Source organism: Moschus berezovskii, chromosome 9, assembly GCF_049115385.1.
Source record: "Moschus berezovskii isolate FMDL1 chromosome 9, NW_MosBer_1.0, whole genome shotgun sequence".
Lineage (NCBI taxonomy): Eukaryota > Metazoa > Chordata > Mammalia > Artiodactyla > Moschidae > Moschus > Moschus berezovskii.
In genome coordinates this window covers 101576073-101598072 of record NC_142468.1, presented here as the reverse complement: position 1 = coordinate 101598072, position 22000 = coordinate 101576073, and the positions used below count along the sequence as shown (strand labels likewise).

The 22000-nt window shown below is 37.1% G+C and overlaps 3 pseudogenes; all 3 read left to right on the top strand.

Moving 5' to 3' along the window:
* The first annotated feature begins 2864 nt into the window (after positions 1-2864).
* LOC148776726 (olfactory receptor 4K5-like) lies at positions 2865-3829 on the top strand (annotated as a pseudogene).
* Positions 3830-12731: 8902 nt separating this feature from the next.
* Positions 12732-13664, top strand: LOC148776725 (olfactory receptor 4K1-like; annotated as a pseudogene).
* A 6911-nt stretch (positions 13665-20575) lies between these two features.
* On the top strand, positions 20576-21500 carry LOC148776724 (olfactory receptor 4K1-like; annotated as a pseudogene).
* The last annotated feature ends 500 nt before the right edge of the window (positions 21501-22000 follow it).

Here is a 22000-nt window from a genome sequence, read left to right as displayed (position 1 = left end):
TGTAGACAGTTTACTGGGAAGGCCTCTGAGCACAGGGAGATTAGAAGATAGAAATACTAAGCAAATGATAGATATGAAGTGGAATATATTTCAGTCAGCACTAAGTGCGTTTATGGAAAGTCTATTCCATGCAGAATATCTGCACTATATCCTGTGAGCTGTACATACGATGCACAAGTATTCAAGCATCGCTCCATGTGGTGGGAAATGTTAGCTACCCACAAACTCTTACCTTAAAAGAGCAATGATATACATGTAAGTAAAGCACCTCAACAAAATTAGGAGGTGAGAAATTTCAGCTTAAGCTCTGTGAAGACTTTTTGAGGAGATGACATTTGCATTGGAATAGACCATCTATTTGTGAAAGATAGGAAAAAATGAATAGGTAGTGTTTACCAGCTTAATAAATGATTGAGTGTGTCTTTGCTAGAGAGCAGTGTAGATAAAACCAGACGAAACCATGTATACTTGGTTGTCAAGGTAAAGAATTTAAAATTTATTTTTTCACTTTAACGAGTAATGAGATGTTACAAGTGGAAGAGAGAGGAAAAAGTAAGGTTTACAGCCTGGAAGAATAACAGTGACAGTTCCGTTCCGTTCAGTCGCTCAGTCGTGTCCGACTGTTTGCGACCCCGTGGACTGTACCCTACCAGGCTTCTCCGTCCATGGGATTCTCCAGGCAAGAATACTGGAGTGGGTTCCTTCTCCAGGGGATCTTCCAGGTTTACAGCCTGGAAGAATAACAGTGACAGTTACATAATAAAAAATCCTGGAAGGGGAAACAGTTGAATTGAGGAGAAAAGTTGTGAGTCAGAAATGCACCTTATTCTCATAATTGATACACACTGTGCTGTGTGCTCAGTTGCCAGTCAAGTCCAGCTCTTTGTGACCCTATGGATCACAGGCCGCCAGGCTCCTCTGTCCATGGGATTTCCCAGGCAAGAATATTGGACTGGGTTGTGATTTCCTTCTCCAGGGTATCTTCCCAACCCAGGGATTGAGCCTCCATCTCCTGCATTGGCAGGCGGGTTCTTTACCAGTAGCCACCAGGAAGCCCATATAATGGAATATTACTAATTCCTCCAGGGGATCTTCTTGACTCAGGGATCAAACCCGTGTCTTGTGTCTCATGCATTGGCAGGCAGGTTCTTTAGCACTAGCAGCACCTGGGAACCCCTTTATACACATTGTATTCATACAATAAACATTTTCACTAGGTAGAGTTCATCATTTTATGTATAAGTTCATAAACTTGAGCAAGAACAACTTTAGAGATGGGGAAACAGAAAGAAAGTGAGTCCACATGGAAAAGGTAATAAAATAATGTATGGTATATTTCAGAATACTGTCAATTACATACTGTTATAAACACTGTTGTCACTAACACATTCATTTAATTTTTAATTTTTTAAGATGGATTCTCTTAATAGTTCGACTCCAGAAGTCCACAATAATGTATATACAAAACGTGGATAAGTTGAAATGTTTCTCGGAACATTCTTCCAATAAAAATATAGGAAATGATTTTCTACTTGAGGGCTTCCCTGCGTGGATTGTGATTGCATCTGGATCTAAATGAGCATTGATCAAAAAGTATAGAGTTTCAGATATGTAGGATGAATAAATTCTGGAGATCTAACATACAGCATGGTGACTATAGTTAGTAGTAATGCATTATAAATTTAAAATTTGCTGCGAGCCTGGATTTTAATTGTTTTACAAATGAAAATATAACTACGTGGGATAATTGATGTTAATATTAGCTTGATTGTGGTAATAATTTCACAGTGTATACAAGTACCAAAATATCACACTGTATACCTTAACTATGTTTTACTCATCAGTTATTTTCAATAAAGCTAGAGAGGGTGGGATTGAGAGTCTAGGACGATATCCCAGAGACAGAGTGAGACTTTAACTTCTTATATGAAATAGGCAGTTGAACACATATATGCTCTTACATGGGGGTAAGATCACTTCTCACTCTAAGGTTCATTACTATAAATGTGATCAATGGTTAATTGTGAGAACAAATACAGCTATAAATAGAGCTTCCTGAAAAGTTTTTTTTTTTTCAGTTCAATGGAATTGGATTTATATAGCAGGGCTATATTATTACAGGGAAGAAATGAAATGCAAGTTTGAAATAACTCTCAGGATTATTCTGATTCCAAATAAAATATATTTAAAGGAGCATGGGACATTTATAATTCAATTATTTTTTATTTCTCTATGCTGAAACAACTAGTCTTTAATTATGAAGTTGTCTTAATAATCTCATGGAGGACCCTAGGCAAGGGGATCATAAATTATTCTAAGTCTAATCTTTATAGGCAAACATAATGGAAAATTTAGGTTTTGTTTTTAAATTATTAAGCAAAGATGAGTTTTAGATAATTAAGATAAAGTTATAATATGTATTTTAAGAAATTATGCAAAAGAGTAATTGACAGTCTAGGTTGCAACTATAGACTTGGAAAATATATATTCAACAGTATCTCCTTAGTAGGAACTGTTTAAATTGTTATTATTCCTGCAATAGTAGTAAAGTTTTGTTTACATTGTGATCATGATAAGTTAGGTCATGAATGAGCTTCTTTACTACTGTGTGAAAGATTATTAAGACTATCCCAAAACTCAAGGGATTCTAATGAGACTGGTAAAATTATTTGGACATTCTCATAAGCTCCTTCTGATTCTTCAGATATATTATCATGGTCTCTTCAAAATTTTTCATTCAGCAAATATGCATTATATCTGGTATCTCAGAATCCTTTACATTAAAAGTGTTATAGTTTGTAATTCTGATTCCCCCAATTTCCCTTCTTCAGGATTGTTTCAGAGCAAGTCTGCAGCCTGGATCCATGGATAAGGTCAATTCATCGGTGGTGTCTGAGTTTGTGTTACTGGGACTCTCTAGTTCTCAGGAGATCCAGATTTTCTTTTTTGTTTTCTTCTCTGTGTTATATGTGGTCATTGTGCTGGGAAACCTTCTCATTATCCTCACAGTGACTTCTGACAACAGCCTGCACTCTCCCATGTACTTTCTCTTGGGAAACCTTTCCTTTGTGGACATCTGTCAGGCTTCCTTTGCTACTCCTAAGATGATTGCTGATTTTCTGAGTGAACACAAGACCATCTCCTTCAGTGGCTGCATAGCTCAGATTTTCTTCACTCACCTCTTCACTGGAGGGGAGATGACGCTACTTGTCTCCATGGCCTACGACAGATACGTAGCCACATGCAAACCCCTGCGCTGTGTCGTCACCATGAGCCGAAGGACGTGCGCTGCTCCGGTAATGATCTCCTGGGCTGTGGGCTTGGTGCACACACTAAGCCAGTTGTCATTTACTGTGAATCTGCCTTTTTGTGGGCCCAATGTAGTAGGCAGCTTTTTTTGTGACCTCCCTCGAGTGACCAAACTTGCCTGCCTGGACTCTTACATCATTGAAATCCTGATTGTAGTCAATAGTGGAATCCTTTCCTTAAGCACTTTCTCACTCTTGGTCAGCTCTTACATCATTATTCTCATCACTGTCTGGTTTAAGTCTGCTGCTGCAATGGCCAAAGCATTTTCTACTCTGGCTGCCCATATTACTGTAGTAATAGTATTCTTTGGACCTTGCATATTCATCTATGTGTGGCCCTTTACCACCTACCCTGTGGATAAAGTTCTTGCCATATTTTATACCATTTTCACTCCCATTCTAAACCCTATTATTTAAGGAACAAAGATATGAAGACTGCCTTGAGGAAAATTATGACCCATTATTTGAGGCCCAAGAAAATTTCTGAAATGCCAGTAATAGTGAAGAATTCCCTTTATTAAGACCAAATTCATTCAAATTCCACAAATCAATAGTCTGTTTATAAATATTTTCAACATGCTTGCGTGGTATATCTTAACTGTGGTGAAAGTAATGAAGAAGATGATTTAGAGATATTTAGTGGATATTAAGTTTTTTCCCTCATATCATTTTAGCAAAAGTTACATATCCAAGAATATGAAAAAAAAAATCATGACTACTGGTTCTGGAGATAAGTTATGGGATGGTTGTATATAGATAGCATAGATGCTTTAGTTATAGGTAAATATCAATAGGATGGGAAAAAAGAATGAGTAGCTGATTCTTTGGTGGGGATAACTTTAGACATTTTAAAAATCTTATGAGTTTCCTAATTTACATGCCTAAGAATCAATATAGGCAAATAGTGTTCAAGAATCTGAAACTGAATTTTCCCATCCAGAGGACAGCAGCTTCACTGATTTAAGATAAGTGCATAAAATTAAGTGAAGATTCTTCAGTTAAGAGATTTCTCCTCCAATATCAATTATACCTATCCCATATTATTTTCCAATAATTAACAGTGCTTTAAAGTATGGAACTAAATATAACTGGAAGTTTACTTTTCAAATATTTAGTGGGCTTTCTCTGATCAGTTAAGGAAATGCCAGTTTCCTCTGAAATTACTAGTTGTAGAAGACAGGAGAATCTTTAAAGCCGACCAATTCAACACTGACTTTTCAGTCTGTTCTATAAGGAGCTGTGCAGCACTCTTTGTATGTGGGCCAAATACAAAGTTCTTTGTTATAATGATCAATGTTAAACATACATCCTGGTTAGCAATCAGGACCCCACAAATGGATCTCTACCCTGGACTCTGGAGACAGTTAGGAAAATTATTACTGTTGATTAGACCTTCTAATTTTACTTTCCCAAATCTCTCAATTCATACAAGGCAAATAGATTATGGAAATATTAGTCTCTATTTTATGCTAAGAATGAAAACTCTAATTTTGCACTTTATTGTTTGCTTTTTTTATTTATTGTGGCACTTTATTGTTCAGTTATACATTGTAATGTGAAGGCATTGGTTTTTAGTTTGGGTAAATTGATTTGGTAGGTAATTTTTGACATTGAAATCTCTATGCCATATATAACATTGAATTAATCTTAAATTTGTATCTTAATGAACTTCTTGAAATAAAATGCTAAATATTAAGAAATGGAGTCTGAATTCCCAGAGTTAATTTCACAGAGGAAGAAATGTTCCTGTCAGAGGACTCCAAATTTTGAATTTTTCCATATGGCCTCACTTACATTGTATGTAAATGAACAAAGTATCTTTGCAAGGTCTCACTCAAGGAGATATAAAGTGCTATCTATATCTCAACTAAGTTTTTTTAAAGAATGTCTGGAAAGCCAGCAATTTTTCTTGTAGTAGAGAAAAACACATTTTGTTCTTAATTCTTTATGTAATCTCTTTACGAGCTGCAAATTCAAAGTCCTACCTTTAAATGTTGATGAAGTTCACAACTTTCTTAGCAGTGGATACGATTTCAGATAAGTTAGAAGAATTTCCAGCCAATGTGTGCCAAGAAAAAGAGCAATGGTAACAATTATGTCTGGTGATTCCTTTCATCAGAAAAGGTAATAAGAAAGGTTAGAAGAAAATTACAAGTATTCCTTTAATAAAAAGTATATTTTTCCTTTCTGAAGGAGGGCATGGCAACCCACTCCAATATTCTTGCCTGGAGAATCCCATGGAGAGAGGAGCTTGGTGAGCTACAGGTCATAGGGTTGCAAAGAGTTGGACACTACTGGAACGACTTAGCACACACATATTTTTTCCTTAGCTCATTTCCTTTTTTAAAAAAATATGTGTATTTTTGATGTGAACCATTTTTAAAGTTTTTAAAAATGTCGGGAAGTCCTTTCTTTGTCTATTTCTTGACAAAGAAGCTATATCAGTTAACAGTTTAGCAGGAGAAAATCAAACAAAATTTAGTAACATACATACATGTGAGAGACCTGGAAACCTGGGTAACTCACCAAAATGGCTAAAACCTTCACCTAAATACTGCCTGCAGCTAAAGAGAAAAGAGGATGTTGGGGATAGAGGTATGGTGAGAGGAAGGCAATTTACATGGAAATACAAAAGCAAATGTTTGGTAAACGAATATTTGCTGAGCTGTGCAGAGACAATGGGACACTGAGAAGAATCTTAACAAACAGACTTTGCTGTGTTCCTCCCGGCTATACACCTAGTTCATATTATAGCTATCAAGGTGACAGTGTGTTGCGATAAGTCACTTCAGTCGTGTCTGACTTTGCAACCCTATGGGCTCTAGCCCACCAGGCTCCTCTGTCCATGAGATTTTCCAGGCAAGAATACTGGAGTGGGTTGCTGTGCCCTTCTCCCGGGGATCTTTCCAACCCAGGAATGGAACCCATCCTTCCCAACCCAACAATGGAAACCTGTCTCTGCATTGGCAGGCGGATTATTTACCACCAGCTGGGAAGCCCATCAAGCTCCCTTCCTAAAACAGATCCTGTCTACATTCTTGAGGCAGTTAAAGGGAATATCAAAGTTTCTTCCTGAGTCTTTGCATCTTACTTGTCTTCATCTCAAAATAATTCTCATGCCAAAGGAATATTTTGGGGTAGCAAATTGTGCTTCCCTACAGCTATTTTAACGATAATCATTTTTTCTTTTCCTGCAAGCGAAAGAAACTAATTCTGACCATTCAAAGCGCAAAGTTACTATTATAAGAACCTAGTATAAAGAAAAAAATTGTTGCCTTTTGTATCAGCTCTGAAAGGATCAAACCTTCACCACTGCAGTCACCTACTGCCAGCGCGCCTGAGAGGCTCGGAATGGAGAAGCACTGGCAGCACGCGATGCTGTGGATGCTACCTCTAGATGGCCAAGATGCCCTTTGAAGGACAGTTTTCCATGACCTCAGCTTCTTGTATTTTTCCACACATAGAAAAGCACTAAAAGCATTAATTTGATATGTCTGTTCCTTTGTAATTAGCAGTAATCTGCTATTTTGTTTGACCACATGTTTTTCTCAGCAAAAGAAATTTGTACTCTGGCTCCTCCCTCACTTCTTCAGACAATTCCTCAGAGCTCTTTGAGACACTGTCTCCTGGGCTGTTCTCCATGCTTTTCTGGTGGCTCCGATGGTAAAGAATCCGCCTGCAATGCCGGAGCTTGTGGTTCGATTCCTGGGTTGGTGAGATTCCCTGGAGGAGTGCATAGCAACCCACTCCAGTATTCTTCCCTGGAAAATCCCCATGGACAGAGGTGCCTGGTGGGCTACAGTCCATGAAGTTGCAAAGAGTTGGACTCGGCTGAGCAACTAAGCAAAGCGCTCCTGGGCTATAGTCTTCAGTAAGGTCCCTGAATAAAATGTAACTCACAACTTTCATGTTGTGCATTTTAATATTAGTCAATGTGTGTCCATATATGGTGTGTCCATATGTTTGGTTTGTAGAAATGTGTGCTTGATAATTTTACCAATCTTATATTTCCCTTGTCAGGTTCTTAATCTTACACATATTCATCTATAAAAATAGTGTAATAATTTAATCACAGAATGTATTCCACCACACTAAAACATTATACATCTTTACTCTCAAATTCATGGATACTTGGGTTGTTTCCAGTACCGATCTCTTTCAATCAATGCTGCAGTACATGCCATTGTTCTTGTGTCCTTAGGCATGTGCACATTTTACTCGTGTTTGAGTACACACACACACTTAGCATATACACATGCAAAGTGATAGGAGAAATCTATTTCAATCTCGTTCTTTAAAGATGACCATTTAAAACCTACATCTACATCACAACCTTTGGAAATCTAGACAATGTATTATATAAAATACAGTTGAAAAGACTTGTCCACTAAAAAATATAGTCACAAACTCAAAGTAGAGAATTATTTTATTTGGTGGGAATGTTTAGGACTCCAAGCCTGGGAGACAGCATCTCAGTAGCTCTGAGATAACTTCTCCAAAGAGGCAGGAGAAGGAATCAGGCTATATACAAGTTTGCGGCAAAGTGGGTAAGCAGTCTGAACATCAAAGACTATTGTTAAGTAGTAAGGAAAACCAGATATCATGGGAAGATGCAAGGCTCAGGCTCACTGAATTCATTGCTTTCATATGCATCTCAGCTATCTAGGGACAAATTCTGTTTCTAGGTTGTTTACATCTTTAATTCCTTGTTCACCATATGGAGTGGCAGGTGTGGCAAATGGCTATTTCTGGCATCCCCCCAGCTCTTCAGTGATTGTCATACGGGGTAGGATGGTGGCATCTGCTGGATCACAGGCATTCTGCTCTGTTTTGGGGGCCCTCATCCACATTTGGAGCCCAGAAATCGCTGATGACTCAACATTTCTTATTTATTGATATGACAGGAGATATTTTCATTTCACAGACAGTTGAAATATTTTGGGAGAGAAATAGATTTTTCATGTAGAAGATATGCTACTGCTAAGTCACTTCAGTCGTGTCCGACTCTGTGCGACCCCATAGACGGAAGCCCACCAGGCTCCCCCGTCCCTGGGATTCTCCAGGCAAGAACACTGGAGTGGGTTGCCATTTCCTTCTCCAATGTGTGAAAGTGAAAAGTGAAAGTGAAGTCGCTCAGTCGTGTCCGACCCTTAGCGACCCCACGGACTACAGCCAACCAGGCTCCTCCATCCATGGGATTTTCTAGGCAAGAGTACTGGAGTGGCTTGCCATTGCCTTCTCCGGTAGAAGATATGAGGGTGCCTTAAAATATTTGAAGAGATATTATGTTTAAGTGGGAGTAGGTTTTCTTTATTAAACTACAGATGGTAGAACCAGTTAAGCACTCTAACAATAGACTAAGTGTCCTGTGAAATAGTGGGCTCCTTGTGATTGGAGGAAACCACTCTGAGGCTGGGTGATCATTTGTAAGACAGTATGATTGTTTTCTTGGGCTTCAAAATTAGTGCAGATGGTGACTGCAGCCATGAAATTAAAAGATGCTTGCTCCTTGGAAGAAAAGCTATGACCAACCTAGACAACATATTAAAAAGCAGACATTACTTTGCCAACAAAGGTCCATATAGCCAAAGCTATGGTTTTCCCAGTAGTCTTGTATAGATGTGATAGGTGCACCATAAAGAAAGCTGAGTGCCGAAGAATTGATGCTTTTGAACTGTGATGTTGGAGAATACTCTTTAGAGTTTCTTGGAGAGCAAAGAGATCAGACCAGTCAATGCTAAAGGAAATCAGTCCTGAATATTCATTGGAAGAACGGATGTTGAAGATGAAACTCCAAAACTTTGGCCACCTGATGTGAAGAACTGACTCACTGGAAAAAGATCCTGATCCCTGATGCTGAGAAAGACTGAAGGCAGGAAGAGAAGGGGATGACAGAGGATGAGATGGTTGGATGGCATCACCGACTTGATGAACCTGAGTTTGAACAGGCTCCAGGAGTTTGTGATGGACAGGGAAGCCAGGCGTGCTGCAGTCCATGGGGTCACAAAGAGTCAGACATGACTGCAACTGAACTGAACTGGACTGATGATTGTGTTACTGACAGAAAGTTCAGTTCAGTTCAGTTCAGTCGCTCGACAGAAACTTAGGAATTGAAAAATTACTTTGCTGACTAGGAATCAGAGATAAATTATCTTTTGCTTTCATACACACCAACTCGTTGGTAATAAACTTTTTTCCTTTCTTTTCCACTCCTGGAAAAATTATTTTGTAAAACATGATTACTCCCACTGTTGGATGACATCAGATCTCTAAAGGGTGATTTCTCACTTCCCCAAAGAAATCAGTTTCCTGGATTGAGGATGGAAAGCTTTATATTGCATTACCTTAGATATTGTAATTGTATAGTCTAGGACAAGAGGAGCAGAGCCTTCACTACTTCAGGACAAGAACTGAGGGGTATGCTTTTGCACAGCTCAGTTCAGGGACAAGTTTAAATGCATCAAGTCAAGAGTATATTGAAAATATTTTTAATATGAAGGGCAGCCAAGTTGATAATAATAGGATTAATATTTGATAAACAAAAGGAAGTATGATATAACCATTATCTGTCCCTTATATGCCATTTTTATGCTTTCTATTCAGAAGATAATTGGCCATTTGTTAAAACGATTATTTGCTATCACAATTTGCCTAGAATGAAGAAGGTGTAACTATATAATGGCCAGTAAGGGTATTCTTTACTGCTTTTGCTCTGCTGTTAGGCAAACAGGTAATTAGCTATTGTAAGACAAAATAATGAAAACAAATTTATGCATGTTATGGTTTTGGAGATCTATTAACATAATTTAGAAATGGCTATGGATGTAACATCAACTTCTGTGTCTCAAACTTGGTTTTACACCAAGAATGAGGAAATTCTCCTATAGCGTACTTTGCATTTCGAAAGCATTTCTTCTGAAGTACATTGACAATGAAAAGGTGTATGATTCATTAATAACTTTCTGGTGCTCTGTGCCTAGCCCAAGGAATTGTGAGTGACTTTTATAAACTCCACATATTTCCATAACATAACCGCCTCTGAACTTAGAATTTTAGAGATGAAAATAGCCTTGGAAATAATCTAGTTCTACCTTCCATAGGCAGTCACGTAGCTGAAAAGTGACAAAAGTTAGTTGTTCTTTTTTTTTTTTTTTTTACTAATGGGTACTACCTTAAAAATTAAGAAGAAAATGAGATATAGCATTGACCCTAGTCTATTCTACTTGGATTAAGAAATCATAGGAAACTAGGGTGGAAAAGATTTTGTAGTTGTTTCCTGTATTTTGAAAAGTGAAATGACAAATCTTATCATCTATTAGATACTTTGTAGAAAATTTGGATATTTCAGAAATACTTTTTTAAAAGATGAGACGATCTTTAAATATTGAATAAATACCACTGACTACAGGTTATTAACCACTATGCTTTCCCTTCCTCCTCTTCCTTCTACTCTCCTCCTTCTCCTCTTCTGCCCCCCTTTTCTCCTCTTCCTCCTCCTTATTTTCTTCTTATCTTCATCTCTCTCTCTCCCTTTCTCCCTCTCTCTCTCTTTAATGTTATTTCACTAAATTATCATGATATTTGTCAGGCTTTATCTAGGAGACTGAAAGTTATATGAAGTCCATCATGGCCTCAAATTTTATATGTTTAAAATTAATAACTGTAGCTTTGTAGGATCATTTTTAGTTTTAGAAATGGAATTTCTTTCCTTTCCAATGTTTGTTTGTCTCCTTCTCTGCATCACTCATGTAAATACATGTTCAGAAAAGCCAACACTGGCCCAAATCTTCCACATGGAGAAGAGAATCACATAATGGAAGTTTGTAATGAGGTCAGTTCTTGCCTTTTTAATCTGTTTCTATTCTTGAGTAACTTAAGTTTCTGATTCCCCTTAAAACTAGAGATTGTAAATCAAATGCACTGAGTATTCTTTGAAAGGGTAGAATTTAGTGCCTCAGCAATCAGGTTATAATCACATAAATTAAAGCTTCTAACAGTTTAAATATTTTTAATTGGTTAATTTATTGGTTCAGTTTTGCTTTTAAGCTTTTAAATATCTGTTGTATCAGTTATATCTTTCACTGAAGTATACAGGGTGTAGAACTTCAATCGGTATAGTGACAAATTAATACCTCTTGTGTTGTGTTGGATACACAGGGCTAAAGCCAAAAATGTCTTCTGATCCACAAGAGGTTGTGCAGGGTTTTCTTCTGGGATCAATTGCCCACATGGTGCCCAATGTAATAAAGCAAAATGTCAAAAATCAATTTAGAGGCTATTAACACATTACTTAAATTTTCTCTTTTAAAAATCTATTATGTGTTCAAAATGCACCACATATAGTCATATAAAATATTTCCAAAAGAACAAACAGATTTTGATAAATCCAGGTGTGTCAGGCATGTTTGGGAAGAGACAAAAGGCAGAGTTGGAAGAGATTGAAGACACATAGGTGACTCATTCACTGCTGGTATTTATGCAACAGAAGGTGAACTCTGATTAACTATTGTTCAAAGGATGAAAGGAACGTTCTCGTTCTTGATTTTCACAGAAACTTTCAGAGTATTACCATTGCCTCTTCTTTCGACATGGTCACAAATTGCTTCTATTAAGCTTTCTAAAGCAGTGTCACTTTATGATTCTCAGTTTGGAGAACATTCATGTAACCCACTAGAATTACATTTAAGGCTAATTGAATCCATGATTTACTCCTAACCTACCATTCCCAACTTCATTTTTACTGTTCCTTAGCATACCCTCCTCCAGCCAAGCCACTGAGCTCATGGCTCTCTGAGTATGCCTTTCATGTTTTCACACTTGTAGCTTTAGTTCTGCTATTCCCCATGCTTAAAATAGCCTTTTCCTTCAGTTTTGCCTAGCAAATTACAAGCTTTTAAATAGTTTTAGCTAAAATGATACATACCCCATGATATGTTACCTTACCACTTTGGCATAGTTAATTTCATTTTGCTAATATCTATGGTATTATTTTGGAGAAGGAAATGGCAACCCACTCCAGTGTTCTTGCCTGGAGAATCCCAGGGATGGCAGAGCCTGGTGGGCTGCCGTCTATGGGGTCGCACAGAGTCGGACACGACTGTAGCGACTTAGCAGCAGCAGCAGCAGCATGGTATTATTTCATCAGGTATTGTTTGCATGTTTCTGATTTTATATTTTTAATTTTAATATGAATATCTTATCTCTCTATGATAGGATCCATATCTAATTATCTTTGTTTCTCACTTCTGCTTTCCACAGCAGTCATAGATGTTAAATACTAGTTTATTGACTATTTACATAGTCTCATTAAGTTAACTTTTAATTGAAAACTTATCATATTTCTTTGGTATATATACTAGATAAGTGTCAATCATTGTGACATTTTCCTGACTTTTTTTACTTAGGTAACAGTAGATTGGAAACATGGCTCACACAGATGAATCAATGGTGTCTGAGTTTGTGCTTCTGGGACTCTCTAATTCTTGGGAACTTCAGCTTTTCTTCTTTGCCATCTTCTCAATAGTGTATGTGGCATCAGTTCTGGGCAACACCATGATTATTGTTGTTGTTTCCTCTGACGCCCATTTGAGCTCTCCTATGTACTTCCTGCTCAGTAATCTATCTTTCATTGATATCTGCCAATCTAACTTTGCCACCCCCAAGATGCTTGTGGACTTTTTTGTGGAGCACAAAACTATTTCCTTTGAGGGTTGCATGGCCCAAATATTCCTTCTTCACAGTTTTGTTGGGAGTGAGATGATGTTGCTTGTAGCTATGGCATGTGACAGATTTATAGCCATTTGTAAGCCTCTACACTATAGCACAATTATGAATCGAAGACTATGTTTAATTTTTGTGTTTATTTCCTGGGCTGTGGGTATTCTTCATTCTGTGAGCCACTTGGCTTTTACAGTGGATCTGCCATTCTGTGGCCCCAATGAGGTAGACAGCTTCTGTGACCTTCCCCTGGTAGTAGAGTTGGCTTGCATGGATACTTAAGAAATGGAAATTATGACCCTAACTAACAGTGGCCTGATGTCACTGAGCTGTTTTCTGGCTTTAATTATTTCCTACACTGTCATTTTGATCACTGTCCGTCACCGTTCCTCCAGAGGATCATCCAAGGCACTTTCTACATTAACTTCCCATATCACGGTGGTCATTCTTTTCTTTGGGCCTTGCATTTATTTTTATATATGGCCTTTTAGCAGACTTTCGCTGGATAAGTTCCTTTCTGTGTTTTACACTGTTTGCACACCCCTGTTGAATCCCATCATCTACTCTCTGAGAAATGAAGATGTTAAATCAGCCATGAGAAAATTGAGAAACCGTCATATGAGCTTCTGGAAAAACTAGGACACACCATGAAGGAACATAAATATGCAATGGAAATGAAAAGCCCCTACTGGATCACAGCATCAAGCCAATTATTTTTGCTAATGACTGGGGTTATTCAATTACAGAATTAGATTTTTTCCCAACTGCAAAGGAATTGCATAAAACCAGTTCTTGGTTTGCTATTTAATTTTGACCACTTTTTCATACTTCATAATTCTAAAGTACAAATTCTCTTGAAAATATTTAGCAACCTTTCAAAATATTTTATAAATAATTTAGAGATTCTAATCTACAAAAAAAGCTATTCATGTTACTAAGTTTGTGATTCTCTTCAATTGAACTTGTGTAATTTTTATGCCTTGTAATCAAAACATGCAAGTAAATTATGTTTCTGTTAGGCTCTATCAACTTATTCATAATATTTTTTTCTATAAATTGACATGGTGGAAAAACATTGTTTTAAAACATAGATTTCACCTCACTTGTATACATTTCTTGCATGATTTTTAGCTTATCTTTTCCTCATGTATTGAAAATTTTTGGTTATTTATAGTTTTTCCTATCTGCTGCTATGTCCCAATAAATTTTTCCTGTTTTTTCTAGATTATTTGATATACATATCTATTCATTACAAAACTTTTTCTAGATATTTGTTGCTATCAGCAGCATACTTATCTATTTCCCTAGTCTACTTATTTTTAAGTAGAAAAAGTTAGTTATAATGAGTTCTACATTAGTCATAAAAATTGCAAATATCTTTGAAATTGTCTGCAAATACATCAGATATAGAATATTTAAATTCACAGAAAAAGTCAATTTCTTATGTACCTAAAACATACAAATGCACAAAAATGACAAAATTTTTTTGAAACTCGGATCTATTCTTTCTTATTTCTTGGAACACAGAAGAGAGAATGTAAAATTCTTGTACTTGTAATAATGCTTTGCAAGCATGCTAAGTCGCTTCAGTCATGTCCGGCTCTTTGCGACACTATGGACTGTGGCTTGCCAGGCTGCTCTGTCCATGGGATTCTTCAGGCAAGGATATTGGAGTAGATTGCCACGCCCTTCTCCAGGGAATCTTCCTGACCCAGGGATTGAACCCAGATCTCTTATTATTTCCTGCATTGGCAATCAGGTTCTTTACCACTAGCACCACCTGGTAATAAGGTTTTAAAATCTGTGCTGGAGAAGACTCTTGAGAGTCCTTGGACAGCACGGAGATCAAACCAGTCAATCCTAAAGGAAATCAGCCCTGAATATTCATTGGAAGGACTGATGCTGAAGCTGAAGCTCCAATACTTTGGCCACCTGATGTGAAGCAACACATCATCTGAAAAAGACCCTGCTGCTGGGAAAGATTGAGGGCAAGAGGAGAAGAGGACAACAGAGGATGAGATGGTTGGACGGCATCACTGACTCAATGGACATGAGTTTGAGCTAACTATGGGAGATAATGAAGTACAGGGGAGCTTGGCATGCTGCAGTCCATGTGGTCACAAGGAGTCAGAAGAGACTTAGTGACTGAACAACAAATTATTGTTTCATTCGCTGGCCAAAGGTTTCTTATGTACTTCTCCCTTTGCCTTATGAAAAAGGCCTTATAACAAAAAGACTAAATGTATTCTACAAAGAAAAAAGTTGCTTAACAGAAAATAGAAAGCCTGCAATTGTCATCACATTGGGTTCAGTATTTTAATTATATTTTAAAACATAACTTAGTGACTGTGTGTTTAGATATTAACTCTGCATGATAAATCAGAGCCAGCTGACTCTTAGATATAGACAGTCTTTTAGAACCATGATACTAATTATTAACTAAGAATTCTTGGAACTTTAGAGTTCAGGTCAAATTCATTTGTACAATATCAAACATGGTAATGTTCCTTTAACATGACTTTTTTTTTTTAAACGAATTTTATATAGTGCCAAAACATTTTAAATATGTAATAAACATTAATGCATTCATGATATTGTTCGTAGTATTTTTTTCCCTTTTAACTCTGACTTGCAGGTGAAAATGGAGAGTTGCCAATAGTACCCTTGAAAAACTGTCATTTAGCTGCTCTGATCCTCAATAGTCAAATACTGAGGTAGAGGAGGGGTAGGTGACACAAGGAAAAATGGAGGTGAGGGAGAACAGTAGGAGAAAGAGGGAAATTAGAATTTGTGAGTGGTCATTTGATTTGGCCAGTTCCTTGTACTACCAGAGACACGTTCTTCCACTTTCTAATCATTGTTGGGTCTACTTGGGATTTTAGTGATTGGGCACAACCTGTCACATTGAGTTTGATAAAAAAATTCAGAAGTCAAAAAGTTAAAAAAATAGTTGGCAAATATGACTGCGTTAATTCCCACAAAAGTTTTAGTTTCTTTTTTTTTAAAATTCTATCACAAATAAAGTCAAAAGAAAAATTAGGTGACAAGCAGTATTATCCACAGGGGTAATATCTTTAATTTGTAAAGAGGTTTTATAAGTCAGTAAGCAAATACCCATGGCATCCAGTCCCGTCACTTCATGGCAAATAGATGGGGAAACAATGGAAACAGTGAGAGACTCTATATTTTTGGACTCCAAAGTCACTGCAGATGGTGACTACAGCCATAAAATTAAAGGACACTTACTCCTTGGAAGAAAAGTTATGACCAACCTAGATAGCATTTTAAAAAGCAGAGATGTTCCTTTACCAACAAAGGTCCATCTAGTCAAACGTATGGTTTTTCCAGTAGTCATGTATGGATGTGAGAGTTGGACTATAAAGAAAACTGAGTGCCGAAAAATTTATGCTTTTGAACTGTGGTGTTGGAGAACACTCTTGTGTCCCATAGACCGCAAGGAGATCCAACCAGTCTATCCTAAAGGTTATCAGTCCTGAATATTCATTAGAAGGACTGACGCTGAAGCTGAAACTACAATACTTTGGCCACTTGATGTGAAGAACTGACTCATTTGAAAAGACCCTGATGCTGGGAAAGATTGAAGGCAGGAGAAAAAGGGGACAATGGAGGATGAGATGCTTGGGTGGCATCACCAACGTGATGGACATGAGTTTGTGTAGGCTCCAGGAGTTGGTGATGGACAGGGAAGCCTGGGGTGCTACAGTCCATCAGGTCACAAAGAGTCGGACACGACTGGGTGACTGAGCTGAACTGAAGCAAACACCCTTAAGGTAACTGCCTGCTTTATTTTAAAGGTTGGCATGACTTATGGTTTTACTTTATTTTTAAAGATCAAACTGGAGGAATCGATTTGAAAAAGTCAATGGTAAAAGTTCAGATGATCAGAAGATCTTGAAACATTTGAGGAGAAAAATGATGACGGTTTAGACAGGGGAGTTAAAATGAATATAATGAATATAATTTAATAAATGGAATATTTTGGAAGAATACAAAGTAGTATATAGAAAAAGACTGAGGAAAAAGAAGGTACTAAGTTTCTGGCTGAAAATGCTGAGGCAAAAGAAATGCCATTAGCTGGGGATGGGGAATAGGTTTGGAAACAGAAGAATTGAAATATCTGTGAAATATTAAAGAGAAAGATATCAAGAAGGAAGCTGGTCTATCAATAGAGAATTCAGAGAAACCTGGGCTTCTTTATTGGCTCACCAAGTTTCCCTTTCTTGCTGTCACCTGCTCTTCTCTGTAGACCTCGGTCCTTTCACTGCTCTGAGACCTCTTTCCACAATATCCAAAAGCAAACTACTTGTGTATCTAAGCAGTTTTACCCACTGTATGCCCAAATGACTTTCTGTTTGATTCTGATGTTCGGTTAAGTAATGAGCAAAGACAATGAAAATATTGGATTTTGAGGGGTAGCTTATTATAAGATATGGAGTTCCAAAAACTTTATCACAGATATTTCCATAAAAAGATAAAAGCAAAGGATTAAAGAAAAGATTCTGATTATCTTAGGCCCATTGGAGACTGATACTTCTTATGATACATATTCCTGCTCTGGGCATTTAGGCTGGTGTTTATTGTCTTTGCCACTTTAGACAAAGGCACATGGAGGGAGACAGCTTGTTAAACAAGAGTAACTGCTGTTGCAGACTCCTAGGTCACTACATTTCCCTCTTGTGATATGTACTTTGCTTTCAATTATAGACAAATAAACGCTTTTATCATCTTGTTTTTGAGAAAAACAACTTGAAGTATGTTAATAATTCCCACAGCAAGATGACCTCACTAAAGGAAGTTTTTTTTAATGGGCAATTGCAGTCCATGGGATTGGTTATCTGAGATTTGGGGGCATGTAGTATGGTATTCAAACATTGTCTTATGGGCTCTTGTGACTCAATCTTTTTTTTTTTTTTTTTAAAGCCAGTAGGTTTTGGAGGTTTCTTTTCTTCAACCTATTATTGCTCCCCTGTGATTTCGCTCAAAACTGGTATGTGGAATTTAATCACATGAAGCAAAAAATTAAATATAGATATTAGCATTCAGAGTTAAAGGGATTCTGGGCTAAAGTTTTTATAGACTTGAGATGACAAGATTCTGTAATAGCCTATATGGGACAAGAATCTGAAAAAGAATGGATATATGTATATGTAGAATTGAATCACTTTGCTATACACCTGAAACTAACACAATATTGTAAGTCAGCTATACTCCAATATAAAAGAATTAAATTAAAAAAAAGAGCTTGGAGTTTGTATATGAGATTCTAAAATCTGAAATAAAACATTAGACTTATTTGATTATTGTCACTGCTAACACGTCGATGCTTACCAGGTGAAGGTAAGCATATAGCTAAATTATTTTGAAAAAATAGATATGGTGATAGAGAATAGAATCGGGCAAAAAATTGTCATTTTAATAACTCAATAGATTTTGCATTTATCACTTCGAAAACTCTTGTCAAGCCTTGTATATACATTGATACACTATAGGAAGATGTTTTAAAAGGCATAAGATTCTATGAATAACACAAAAAAGTAATTAGTAATTTTTATATTTTAAAATGCGGATGTGGATGTCTTACCTTTACTAAATAATACAATATATCTCATGCAGCTATCATTGAATGTGACTACAGACACAGAAAAATTTTCTCAGTTTCTGAGATCTGGCCATAAGCTTCATTTCTAGGGTTCTTACAAGAAATCACAGATCATTTCAATTTTATTTTGAATGACACAATTATCACCACACATTTAAATAAAAATATAAATTGCTTTTCAAATTCTGTATACAGAAGTATATGTATAGAATTTGGAATGCAATTTTATATCTGTATTTCTTTTTAGAAAACAAGAAAGACTAGGTTTTTAGAGTGTGTCCATATTTTAAGACTGAATTCCGTTCCGTTCCGTTCAGTCGCTCAGTCGTGTCTGACTCTTTGCGACCCCGTGGACTATAGCCTACCAGACTTCTCCGTCCATGGGATTCTCCAGGCAAGAATACTGGAGTGGGTTACCATTTCCTTCTCCAGGGGATCTTCCCGACCCAGGGATCGAACCAGGATCTCCCGCATTGGAGGCAGATGCTTTAACCTCTGAACCACCAGTGAAGCCCAATTAACAGACTGAATTAACAGCTTTCTAAAATTGTTTAAGCCTATGAGGCAGATTATTGTTCAAAAAAGTCGATTATGCCAATTTCATAGTATGGTTAAAAGCTAAGTTTCCATTATTTAGTTTCTAATAAACCAGCCAAAATTATACTGATGTTTTTCAAGAGAATGCTTATTTCACATAAACAATTTATTGCACGTTTGCTATTCCTTTTGTCTGAAGTAGATTTCCTCAAGGCTTGCTCTTCATTTTCTTTAGTTGCTGCTGAAATGTAACCTACCCAGAGAGGCTTTTATGATCACTTGGTTAGTCCATATTCCTTTGCCCTGCTTTATTTTCTCTGAAGCACTTCTCACTAAATGACATAATATATATTTTGTCTCCATTGCCTCTGCCAGTCCCACCATTTCTTTAGGATATAACCAAATGAAGGTGGGGCACATTTCCCCTCCTTTTTTTCGCATTGCTTTGGCTCCAGAGTCCATAAGGTTGCATGGTACAGAGCAGGCAATTTGTATTATTTGTTAATATATAAATTATATTTTCAGTTGACTTTGCAAAAACACTTTTGTTATTGTGAAAAACTCATCAGAGAAAGAAGAGATTAAAAAATGACCAGCAAACATAAGTGGTACAAATATGTTTAAAGAACAAACATATCATAGTAATTAAATTACATTCAGTTCCATCTTTGAAGTGCTTTGAAGGTCTGATTAAATAATATTATATTCAATTGCTGTGAAAAGGAGATCATATGGAGAGAAATAAAGAGTGATTGAAAAGAACATATGCTTCTGAGGTTCTCGGAAAACATTTTAACTACTAAATCATATAAAACTCAAATTGTTTTAATATAGAAAAGTGAAAGTAATTTGTCACTCATAGTAGCTTAACTTGTTACAAATTAATTTCTCTCTCTTATTATCACTGCAGATTTTCTCAAATGCATGGACACATCTCACTTATTTCTCCAATGTCATTGCTAAAGTAACTGGTCTGATTTTCATCTCTTTGCACTTGGCCTAAATTTCTTGTCCCTCCAAGATTCTGTAAAAGGCATCGGATTCATCTTTTGAACTTGTAATCTGAATGTGTAAGTATGGTACATGGGACTTTCAAAGTGCTATTGAGATCTTGCACACTTCTATAAAAAGTGTATTGGTATATAATATCAAATCAAATTTTCCCTTCCTTCCATATTGACAACTATTAATTGGGTAAATCTTTATCCATCTTTTATCTAGCCAATCCATAAATGCAAAAGTAAATGACAATTTGTATAGTTATGTAACACAAGGAAAATATAAATTCCTAGAAATAATAATAATACCCTTATCTGTTATTTTTTTAAATAATTTTTTTTTTCCTTTAGATAACTTGAGCAGCCCAGATTCAGTTAATGGATGGATCAATAAGTCAGTGGTTACAGAATTCATTTTGTTGGGCCTGTCTAGCTCTCGGGAACTCCAGCTCTTCCTTTTCTTTGTCTTCTCTGTGTTTTATGGTGCTGCAGTGTTGGGAAACATTCTTATCATTCTCACAGTGATTACAGACTCTCGATTGCATTCTCCGATGTACTTTTTTCTTAGCAATCTCTCCTTCATTGATGTCTGTCAGGCTACATTTGCCACTCCCAAGGTGATTGCAGATTTCCTCAGTGAACACAAGACCATCACTTTCAAGGGATGCATGTCACAGATTTTTTTCTTGCGTGTTTTTGGGGGCAGTGAGATGGTACGTCTTGTTGCCATGGCCTATGATAGATATATCGCTATATGCAAACCTCTACATTACATGACCATCCTGAGCCGAAGACTGTGCACTGTCCTGGTGGGGGTCTCCTGGGCCATTGGCATCTTGCTTGCACTCAGCCAGTCACCTGGTATTCACAATAGATCTTCCTTTCTGTGGACCCAACAAGGTAGACAATTTCTTTTGTGATCTCCCCCTCGTGATTAAACTTGCCTGCTTGGACACCTATGTTTTAGAGATCCTGGTGCTCACAAGTAGTGGCCTGTTGTCACTTATCTGTTTTCTCCTTTTGCTCATTTCTTACACTATCATCCTTGCTACTGTCCATCGCCAAGCCTCTGGTGGGACATCCAGGGCACTTTCCACTCTGCCTGCCCACATTACTGTTCTAGTTCTGTTCTTTGGCCCATTAATCTTTATCTACTTTTGGCCCTTTGAAAGCTTCACAGTTGATAAATTTATCTCTGTGTATTTTACTGTATTCACTCCTCTTCTTAACCCTATGATTTACACCCTAAGGAATAAAGATGTAAAGGAAGCCATGAAGAAACTAAGGAACCAACATGTGGGTTCCAAGGAAGCCTTTTAGACAACTGTGATGAAGCAACACAAGTCCTTTCTTCTTGTTCTTTGTAATGCCCATGTGTAGTTGTTATCACTGTGTTTCTATCATAATTAGTCTTTCTGGTTATAGGACCTGATTTGTCACTCTAAAGTTGGCAAATGCAATGCAGAACTGCATATTATGTTACCAGTTTTGATATTCTGTGGCTCACTTCATCTTCCCTGAAATGGTAACTGTGCTGTGCTGTGCTTAGTTGCTCAGTCGTATCTGACTCTGGGACCCCATGGTAACTGCCAGGCTCCTCTGATTCTCCAGGCCAAAATACTGGAGTGGGTTGTTATGCCCTCCTTCAGGGGATCTTCCCAGCCCAGGTATTGAACCCAGGTCTCCCACATTGCAGGCAGATTCTTTACTGTCTGAGACACAAGGGAAGCCCCCAAACAGTAGCTACATATATTAAATTTATAATGTCCTTTATATAAGTCTTGTTAAAAAATCTTGCAACCTTTTAAAGATATCTCCAT